General features: G+C 36.5%; 1 long non-coding RNA gene across 1 annotated transcript; it reads left to right on the top strand.

Annotated features, from left to right (window-relative positions):
• Window positions 1-290: 290 nt before the first annotated feature.
• LOC122493515 lies at window positions 291-11,257 on the top strand. Its single transcript, XR_006299906.1, has 2 exons — window positions 291-457; window positions 10,896-11,257. It is a non-coding gene; the product is annotated as an uncharacterized LOC122493515 (long non-coding RNA).
• The last annotated feature ends 224 nt before the right edge of the window (window positions 11,258-11,481 follow it).

The raw sequence follows: 11,481 nt of genomic DNA, 5'->3' as shown, positions 1-11,481 counted from the left end.
GATGTGATGGAAATGTAAATTGGTACAGTCACTATGGAAAACCAGATGATCCAGTAATCCAACTTCTTGGGCATATATTCAAAGGAAATGAAAACAAGGTATCAAAAAAGATATCTGGACTCCCATGTTCATTACAAACTTATTCAAAATAGCTAAGATACGGAAATGACACAAGTGTTTGTCACTGGATGGATAGATAAAATTTGTGGTGTATCTATACAATAGAATAAAATTCAGACATGAGAAAGAACATCCTACCATTTGCCACAACATGGATAGAGTTTGAAGCATTATATTAAGTGAAATAAGTCAGAGAAAGACTGATACTGTATGACATCGCTTATATGTAGATTCTAAAAATGCCATAGAAACAGAGAGTAGAATAGTGGTTACCAGGGGCTGGAGGATTGGGGAAAAGCGGAGATGTTGGACAGAAGATACAAACTCCAGTTCTAAGGTGAGTAAGTTCTGGGGATCTCATGTAAGGCATGGTTAAGAAAGTTAATAATACTGTACTATGTACTTGAAAGTGGTTAAAAGATTAGATCTTAAATGTTCTCGTTACAAAAAAGGAATGGTAATTATGTAATGTGATGCAGGTGTTAGCTAACCCTATGGTGGTAATCATTTTGAAACGTGTATCAATAACCTTAATACCTTAAACTTACACAATATTATATGTCAATTATATCTCAATAAAGCTAGGAAAAGTATTTCTATCCTTTTGTGAATTGTTGATTAGTGTGGAAAATATCCAAACCTTAATAATTTGACTCAATCCACTCAATAATTATCTCAATCCACTATCAGACTTGTAGTAATATTGCTTTCAGTTTTATACTTTGCTTTTTAATATGAATTATGTTATCTTTATAGAATAAAAATTATTTTATGAAGTCAAATTAATGACCTTTCCTTTATTTCCTTTAAATAAGGCAATTAATCACAGGTAATAATGCAAGGTCATTTAAATAACTTGAAGCTACCATTACCATCATCATGACCACCACCACCATTTTAGTTTGGAGAGTACAGAGTAGAAAGTGAAACTCTACCTCAATCCTCCCTCATCCAAACCCAAAGCAGAGGTAATAGCCAGCAGTTTTATGTAGATCCTTCAAAGCTCTTCTTTTACATAAATTTAAATCTCTGTTGTTCTCAGCCTTCTCATCCTTTTGGTCATTGAGCTCAGTAGAGGCAACTTTCAAAATACATTTGGAATTCTCTATTTTTTGTTTCCTTTCGTTTTGTTTTCTAGTCTCGCAAATTCCACTGTCTTCCCAACAACCCATTGTTTGGACAGTGGTCCAAAATGATCATTTTAAGTTGTACTTTCCTTTAAAACCATTGAGTGGCTTTCCATTACGATTAGGTATAAATAAGCATCTTTTGCTAGCTTATTAATGCAGGGTTTGGCTATTGTCTGTTTCTGCAGCCTCCTTCATTGACTCTTGTGCTAACCAACACTATTTTTATTTTTCAGACCCTTGAAGCTCTTTTCCAACTCAGAACACACGTTCCCTCTCCTTAAGGTTTTTTCCTTCCCCACTTTCCTTGCCTAACTAACTCCTTCTCATCTTTCATGTTAAATATCACTTCTTCTGATGTGTCTTCCCTCAGTTTCCTCAATATACATAGTATTTCTCTTTTTGCACTTATAATTTTTCACTGTAATATTGATATAAATTGTTAATAACCACTTGTGTAATTATTTACTTAATATTTATCTCCCTCAGGGGTGCCTGAGTGACTCAGGGGGTTAAATGTCTCACTCTTGATTTCTGCCCAGGTCATGATCCCAGGGTAGTGGGATCAAGCCCTGCCTCGTAGGGCTCTGTGCTGAGTGTGGAACTTACTTAAGATTCTCTCTCCCTTTCCCTCTGCTCCTCCTCCGTTTGCATGCATGCATGTGCACACACTCTGTCTCTCAAAAAAAAAAAGTGTCTCCCCCAATAGACCATAAGTTCCATGAGAGAATGTGTCTGTCTTACTCACTTATTGAGAGGGGAATATTATCTAGGAGAGAACACCAGGGAGACTTCTAAAGTGCTGAAAGCATTTCATATTTTGATTTGGGTGGTGGTTATGTGATTGCACATGCTTATTTTTACATGTGCACAAGTGAATAAATTTGTAAAAACTCTTAAGTTTTATAAAGTTTCTCATGTATATATGTTATTCCTAATATTTATATTTTTCTTCCATTTAAAAGTTTAATAAATTAAATCAAAGATACGCACTTTGAAAGTTTCTCATAGTACATATCAGATTGCCCTTCAAAAGCTGCAACAATTTACATTTCCACTAACAGTATATAAGGGCACTCTTTTATCCCCATGTCCTCATCAATATGACAAGTCAAAGACAATATCTCACGGATGTTCAAATTTGTTTCCTTGATTATTGGAGAAATTGAGCTAACCCATCTGGGATTTATTTAAATACATAAGAATTAAATATTTTTTCCTATCCAGTGTTTCCAGCACCATTTAGTGAATAGTCATTCCTCTCCTCTTTAAATGTTATGCCATTAATATTTATCATATTTTTGTGATGTCAATGACCTTGATAATATAATAAATTCTTGTGTACAGGAGGATCTGTTTCTGAGATATCTGTTCTCTCTATTCATTTGTCTCCATATTGTTGCACCAGCACCATGCTGATTAAATTAACATAACTTTTTAAAAACCTCATTAATCTTCTTTTTCAAATGTAAAAAGAATCCTGATACTTCAAATGATATCTAAAATGGTTTTATCAGAGAGCGTCTGGGTGGCTCAGTCAGATGGCTCAAGTTATGGTCCCAGGGTCGTGGGATTGAGCCCTGCTTCGGATTCTGCACTGAGCCATGGAGCCTGCAGGGGAATCTCTCTCTATTCCTCTGCCCCTCTCCCCTTGCTTGCGCTCTATTTCTCTCTCAAAAAATAATATTAAATTAAAAAATCAGAAATCAGTTCAAAAAAATACCAAGGTTTTGTTCTGCAATTCACCTTGAGTGGGGTTCCTCAGGGAAACAGACATCAAGATGGAGCTTTGCATGCACCTAGTTTAATTGGGAGTGCTCTGGGAATAATGCGTGGGAGAGACTGGGTGAGGGGTGCAATGGAGAAGCTGATCTGCCACGAAGTTCCAACACAGGCTTCAGTTGATCCCTGAGGGAGCTAAGTGCTGAGATAATACTGCCGAACTGACCAGGATTGAAACAAAAGTGCTACATGGTTACAGGCTGCCTCCAAGGAAGAAGTATAGTGGTCAAGGCCAAGGATAGTTCCTGGAAAAGAACTCAGCTAGGAGCTGACAGTACCACAGTACAGGCTGTGTACCACAGCATCCACTACACAATTTTTATAATACCACTTCCTCTTTCAGGAGAGTGATTAGCTTTTCCTTGTATTCAATTATTTTATATTTTAAATAATGCACCCAGGCTAGAAATACAAAAACAAACAACTGGAAAAACACAGTCACTTTTCTGTGCAGTAACTGGTAGTCAAAAAATAAACTCAGTAGCCTGAAATAATGAGTCAAATCAACAAGTGAACTTAAACAGTGGCCATCTCTTACCCAACATTAGCTAGAAGAATACTGTGGTTCTTACAACAAAGCACAACAAAACAAAAGCTAATCCTTCCCTTTGCTTCACTTTGGTTTTTCCAAACTCTTCATCCTCCTTGAGCTACAAGTCAACTTCAAGAGTTTCTCTCATTCTTCCTGCTCACACTCTGCATCTTTTGACGCAGCTGACCACCAACACCTGGCATTTGTCTGTCCAGTTGTCTACTGAGCACCTCTTTCATGTCCGTGTATCTTTTGCCCCCAAACCGCATCCCTCCCTGAGTCTCTTGCCATCTCCAACTCTGGTCTCATAACCATCTTTCAGTTTGTGGTCAGGACCTAGCACGTCTACATGTTAGGTAAGTCTGAACCTGCCTCTTGTTTTTATTCTCAATGCTATGGACAGAGTTCACATCAACACCATTTGTTACGTGGACTGGTGTTGTAGACTTCTAACTGAATTCTGAGTTTCCAATTATTCCTATTTATAACCAACTATGTTACTAACAAACAGTCATCACCACCTGTGCTCAAACACTTTGAAGACTTATCTATCCCTCATAGAATGAAAGTTAAGTGTATTTAACATGAAATGCAATGCTCTGTGTACTTTCGGCCTCACCTGATGTTTTGTTCTATAGCTTTGTTGGGCCACTTGCATTCTCCTTCTTGTTTGTACTGCTTCCCTATGTTTCCTTTCTCTATCTATAAATGTAATTCTTTTCCTGTCCCCCCTAAAGACACTGTATTTATCTTCATGATTCAGCTCAAATGCTACCTCAGTGAAGTATTCTTGGATTTCTATGGCAGAAATTAATTGTGCATCCTTTTATTTCCCATAGTGCTTTGTTTATACCATTCTTACAACATGTATCTTGTTCTTACATATTTAGATGTTAGTGTGTTTCCCTGACTGGATTGGGTTTTAGAAAGCAGAAGCTGCTTATGTTGTTCTTCTTTGTATTCTTCATAAAGCCTAGGCAATATGAGTCTTCACTGTGCAAAATGTATGGTTGTGGAATATGATTCTGGCATTTAAAAAAATAAGGAGGCAATTCTCTCATTCACTTGATTCACAATTGGCCAATACGGTACTCACCAATATGGTAGCTACTAGCAGCATGTAGCTATTTAAATTTAAGTGGATTCAAGTGAAATGAAATGCAAAATTCGATTCCTCACTCACACTAGTCACATTTCACAACCTTTATAGCCACATGTGACTAATGGCTACCATACTGGACCACACAGATATGGAACATTTCTACCATCACAGAAAGTTCTGTTGGGCAGTAGTACTCTGCCACATTTGCACCAGAATGCTTTCAGCTACAAGTCATATAATACCCAACTTGTCTTAATTTGGGTTCCTCAAAAATAGGCCCTGAGACAAGGTCTTATGCACATAAAATTTATTTAAAAGGTGATCCCAAGGTGAAGGAAAGCAATTTGAGGGGAGAAAAAGTGAGCAAAAGAATGGAAATAAGCCAGCAAAGATTGTGTTACTAAGTGGGTTTCTGCTTTGGGCTATTGGGATTCTGCTGGACTCCTCTGAGAAATGGTGTATAATGCATTTCAGAAATGCCCCACCAGACTGTGGAGTGGCTTGATCCCCAACTCCATTAAATCCCATTCTCTGTTGATTGAGGGTTAGAAAGCAGAGGCTAAAACTTATCCTCTCCCATCTCATCATTGCACCTTCAGGAAGAGAAGAGGTGTAGGAATTTGAGGTAGAAAAACATCAGAGTGTTGACAACTAGCTGTTATAGCAACAGATCATTTCAGGTGGGCAGAAGTGATGGGTTGGGGAATCAACAGATTCTGCTACACATTTAACTGGAGCTTAAACAATGACTACAATTGATTATCCTGCATAAGAATGTCTGGAAAAGGGAAAAATGAATGTTTGTGAATTCAGTGGTTTCATGGATAAGGAGCTATGGGTTGGTGGCCTTACAATAACCTTGACTTTTCTCCTGCCATCATCTCTAGTTCTCTGTAGCAGGTTCAAACCTCACAACTTCAGAAACAAGCTTCCCACAGACAGGATAGGGGTTAAACCTGGACTTGGAAGTTTTCTAAAAGCTTTTTTAATGTTTATTTACTTTTGAGAGAAGAGAGAAACAGAGGTGTGAATGTGGGAGGGGCAGAGAGAGAGGGAAACACAGAATCCAAAGCAGTCTCCAGGCTCTGAGCTGTCAGCATGAAGCCTGATGCGGGACTCGAACCCACAAACTGTGAGATCATTACCTGAGCCAAAGTTGGAGGCACAACGGACTGAGCCACCCAGGCGCCCCTCCTAGGGTCTTTTCTAAGGAGTGAGAACTTTTTAAAAAGCCCCCCTAACGACTTCCTTTTATATCTCAGTGGCCAAGACTCCATCACATGACTGTGAAGAAGGCAGGGTAATAAAATTGCCATGATTGGCTTAAACTTGTTAATATTCACCTCTTGGTTTTGGGGGTAAGGCTAAGGGAGGCTGCCTTTCTTGAGCACACCACCCTCCTATACCAGAACCAAACAGGCTTCTGCTGGCAAAAAGAAAAGTCAACAGGAGTGGGAATGTGTACCTAGGCAAGAGTCTGTCAATGATATAGGCTCTAAATTTTGAGAAGGATATTAAAGTCAAGGGAATCTAGCAGAAAATGACCAGGATTTCCAGGGCCTGGAAACTATATCATATTTTGAGTAAATAATGGAACCAGACACAATCCAGAGCTCTAATGTCATTACATAACTGAACCAATCCTTGAATTTTCCTCTCTAATAGATAGAATATAAAGCTTAAAGGATATCATGATAGCTATCATTTAATATTTGAAGAAATAACATTAGATAGAGGATTAAATTTAATTGTGATGCATGAGGGGATATAGTTAAGACCAGTGTAGAAATTAGATTTTTTTTCATATATTGGACAGACAGTTCCCTTTAAACAATTCATAAAATAACATGATTAAGTAAAGTAATATCCTCACCAATGAAAACTCAAGCAAAAGCAGAATCATACTAACAATTCATATTCCAGGGCACCTGGGTGGCTCAGATGGTTCAGCATGTGACTTTTGATTTCAGCTCAGGTCACGATCCCAGGGTTGTGGAATGGAGCCCCATGTCAGTCTCTGTACTGAGCATGGAGCCTGCTTAAAATTCTCTCTCTCTCTCTCTCTCTCTCTCTCTCTCCCCCCCATTCTGCCTCTCTTCCCATTCATGCTCTCTCTCTTTCAAATAAAGAACAATTTATATTCCAATAGTGCTATATGTATAAAAAGTATAAATTTAATTTATACTTTCATATATTTATATTTATAATTTCAAAGTATACTTACATTTAACTAGCCTCAAATCCTATAAGGTGGTAATGCATAGAGATACTATTATTTCTGTTGTCCTTACTTAGAGAATAAAACTCCACAGGCTTAATGTTGCTCAAGATCAGGGAGCTAATAAATGGCATGGCTGTGATGCACACCCAAATTTCCTGATTCAAAACCATAGGCAATTCCTAAAACCTTATAACTATTAGGTTTGGTTCTACTGCCTTATTTCTTACTATTGGCAATCTGTTCCCAGGAATGCCCATCACTGTCCTCTCTCCTCTAGATAACTTAAACTTAGATTTCTTGTCCCTGCTGCTTTCTATATCTTGTAGATTCTGCCCATAATCCCCTTTAGCTGGCGATGTTTTATTTGGTATTAGTCACTATGTAGATTTTTGCCGTTTCCAGTATGCTATTGGGTCCAGTTTGTGAATAAATAAAAATAGAGCTAGAGAAAGTCAATCTTGTTTCTCTCCTTGATCAATCTGAATTTTCTTTCTTTCGTGGAGTGTTCTGGTGTATTTCATGACTCAGTGGAACACAATAAACTCTGTCATTTCCTTTGTGTTAGGTATTAAGGATTAGAACTGTTGTTTCAGTTACCCCGTCTTCTGCTTTTAACTTCCTTACTGGGGAAAATCCAGTGACTTCTCTATAGCCAGCACTCAATGAATGCTCAGTGAATTCTCTTAAAATAAATTATGGAATTCTAACCTGAGTTGTGAGAGCTTTTGATCTACTTCTGGATGTTGCTTTATGGTTCTGTTTTTTACATTAGCACAAATGTACTGTTTCTCTAGTTCTTGTGTTGAAAATTTTAACAACCACCAGGTCTCCAAGCTCTGTAGGATTCGAAGCAACTATCTCCAGTTACCAAAAATTAAAAGTTAAAAAAGAAATTTTAAAAAGAAAAATATTTTGTATCTCAAATATGCTTGATGCAGGATTTTTTCTTCAATTCCTCATGTGGACTAATTTTTAGCCAGGAAGAATGGTTGTTCATATTGTTCTGGTGACTTCAGTTTGTGTTATTTGGGAGCTACTCCAGAGAATGCCTAAGAATTCTTAACTCCAGAAAAATAGCAAAATAATGTCAAAAGATACAGATTAGGTAAATGACTTTGCAATTACTGTCAGGATGGTTGTTTGTTTCATAATGTTCAGTTCGATCCACTATTTCCTACTAATTAGTGCTTTATTTTGCATTAGCAGTAACAATAATAATAATAAACAACAATATTGAATAGTTATTAAGAGTTTACTATATCCGACACTGGATTCTGAGCATTTTATAAATTTTATGCAACAACTTTGTCAACAGAGTACTATTGTTATTCTCATTTTACATATTTGAAAACTGAGACAGAGGGAGGTTAAGGAAATTATCCTAAGTCACACAGTTATAAAGCAGCAAAGCCAAGATTGCCAGCCAGCCAATCTGACTAAAGAACCCAAGTGCTTAATCACTATGTTTTCATTATTATTATTATCATCGTCATCATCATTAATTGTGCTCACGAAGTTGAAATTTTTAGAGGGCTGGCAGGAAAGCATAAAAAAAAACCCCTCATTTCTTATAATGCATTCATGTATTTCTTCATTCCCTTCAAACAAACTCTTGGTGTTTTAACTTGCATGTTTAAGTATTGTCCAACTTTAACTATTTCATTTCTATAAATTTCTACTCCTTGCCATCTACTTATAGAATATATGTGTGTGCGTGTGTGTGTGTATATATATATATATATATATTCTGTATATATAATGTATAATTAATATAGAATATATATATATTCTGTATATGTATAATGTATAATGAATATATATAATTTACATATGTATATGTATGTTTCATATTGTTATATTAGTTATATGATATATATACATATATATATTATATACATATAATAAATTGTTAGGGTAGGTATTTCTGAGTAAATTCTCTGTTCAGACTTTAAAATCTTTGAGTCTAGAGACTGTGCCTTGTGAATTTTCTGAAGGGCTGACTTGACCTGTCTTTGAAGGAAGTGCAAACTAAGAAGTAAAAGCAACTGTGAGGAACAAAACTAACCAGAACAGTGAGGAGAAGGATTCTTAAGGACAATAAAAGACATGTGAATAAAGGAGATAAAAGGTTTAAATCACAAGCCCTGAAGGAGAAAAGCAGTTGAAGTAGTATAAATATAGAGGGAGTAAAAAATTAGGAATGTTTAGATGCTAATCTATAGGGCCAGAAATTCCAGATTAATTTTTATAAATTAGAGGAAAAAATTCAGTTTCTACAAAGAGATACAGATCTATACAGGAAAGAAATTGAGATTATTACTACAGAGTCTCTGAACAATGAAGGAATAAAAGGAGCAAAAAGTCAAGGAGATGGATACGGGAAAAGTGTGGCAAAGCAATGAAAGAAAAACTAGAAAGAAAAATATTGAGGGAGCAATAGTCACAGAGAAATTCCTATGGTTTTTAATGACACAGATACATAAAATGTGAGAGAAAGGCGGCAGAGTTGAGTCATTCCTACAGCTGGCTGCTGAAGTAAGGCTGCAATGTTTCTTTATTATGACAATTGACCGGCCAGATAAATTATGATTCAGTAAGTTACAGGTGTGGGAAATGGAGTGGAAACGTACAAGGGACTCAGCAAACTGTAAAACTGCAGTGGCTTTATCAGTGGACTCCTGTTGAGTCCATCTAGTTGATGAACATCTCTATCAGCCAGCAAATATAAATGACTTATGGGAATAATATTTCAAGGCATAATGACACAGCTATATCTAGTATTCTTCTAAGATCTGGGTTATTAAATATTAAATATCAAAGCTGTAAATTATAGTAGCAGCTTTATATAACTAAATTAAATTCAAACAAAACCTAATTTCCTTAATCATTGGCTGTAATCCTCCAGGAACATATGCTATTAACTCAACTACAAATGGCACAGAAATTGTATGACTTCAGTTAAGTTATTTGATATCAAATTCTAATCCAGGGCAGACTTCTCTGTAAATCTCCTACAGGGATTTTAATACTTCTGCAATCATATTGGCTTTTTTTTACAGAGTAACTAATCTTTTCATACTCTTATTTCTCACTCCTTTATCCAATTTCTTTTTCTTTTTTTTTTCTCTCAGAGCACATTCTAGGTCAATTTTTTAAAACAAACGTCCTGTGGAATTAAATAAATAATATTGAAAATTATCACCAGAACTATCATAACCTTAGATCCTGCACAGAGAACTAATTAAACTTAACTGGGAGTATTTACAGATCCAATTAACTGTCTGTGGCCATGTATGTCAGTGTAAACCCAAAATAGTAAAGAAATGATCAGTATAAGTTGCCTCATTGTCCCCATGGCCAAATGTTTATTATGGAGTTTGTTCAGTGATGAAGTGCATTGTGTCTATTGTAATTATGAACAAATGGTTTAAGTGAATTTATTTTGTGCTCTTCTTGGACAAATGTTAGCCATCTTTTTGAATAGTCCATTATGGGCATAGACTAAATAAATATATGATTAAGAATCTAAAATTGCTTCAAGTAAAAGAGTTTGAAGGGGAGAGAGGAATCAGTTCATATTATGGGGATTTACACAGCAGTAAGGAGATGAGAGCCTTGGCCAAAGTGGATGCCTGGGAAATTTGGGCTTCTGTTCATGAGCAAGGTAAACAGTGATGTGAGGCATGGAGAAATTAGTCTTGACAGACACTAAGGAGGAGGATGGTAATTAGTTAAGGCTTTAATCCGAGATGTCAGGCTTCTTGAATGTGAGGGTGGGGCAGTCCAAGCCTGCCTTGAATTCAGCAAGATGGTAATTCAAGACAGTAGGCAGTTCTGTGAGAGGGGAGGCTTGCTTTCCCCAAGACTAAAAGGTCATACCTATCCCCTTCTGCATCTGTATGCTGAAGATTCTTAAATGTCATTTTCCCTAGCCCAAACTTTCCCAGCCTTAGGGTTTCTCCAGACTCATTTTTGCTTGCCTATTTATATCTTCACTTGGATGTCTTATAGGAAAATCAACAAGAACATGGATCCTAACACACTCAGTGTCTCATCATGAAGCAGATGGAACCCTCAAAAGGTTAACTGAGACAAGCCTAATGAGAAACAGTTTACAAAGGTGTTGGTAAAATTAAAGGAGTCAATACAAGGTGCTAAAGCACCCTGGGATTGGTACCATTGGGAAGCTGTTATCTCCTTCAAGCTTACATGTAGGAACAAGGACAAGAAGCCCAGACAAAGCTTTGAGCCATGAAACAAAGTCCATCAGATTGAAGTAGCAATCCCAGAAAGAGTCACTGGTAGAAATGGGGTGACACTGGAAGGAATCAGAGGGAATAAATTCTTTTAAAATAAAATAAATTTTATTTTCTCCTGCCTCTTGCTGTTACCTCACATATATATATGCATCTGTGATATCTATCATCTATCTATCTATCTATCACCTATCTATATAGATTTATGTAGAGAAAGAAATTCTTCATTCATATATGTACATCTCTATATATGTCCATGTAAGTCCACTTTGTTCTGTATTTAAAGTATACACAAGCATCAGTATTTTTACTGGCTACTATAAACAACTGGGTTGGGGACT

The sequence above is a fragment of the Prionailurus bengalensis genome, chromosome D2, assembly GCF_016509475.1.
Source record: "Prionailurus bengalensis isolate Pbe53 chromosome D2, Fcat_Pben_1.1_paternal_pri, whole genome shotgun sequence".
NCBI classification, from domain to species: Eukaryota; Metazoa; Chordata; class Mammalia; order Carnivora; family Felidae; genus Prionailurus; species Prionailurus bengalensis.
The sequence above is the reverse complement of the archived record's forward strand: the minus strand, read 5'-3'. Positions and strand labels throughout refer to the sequence as shown.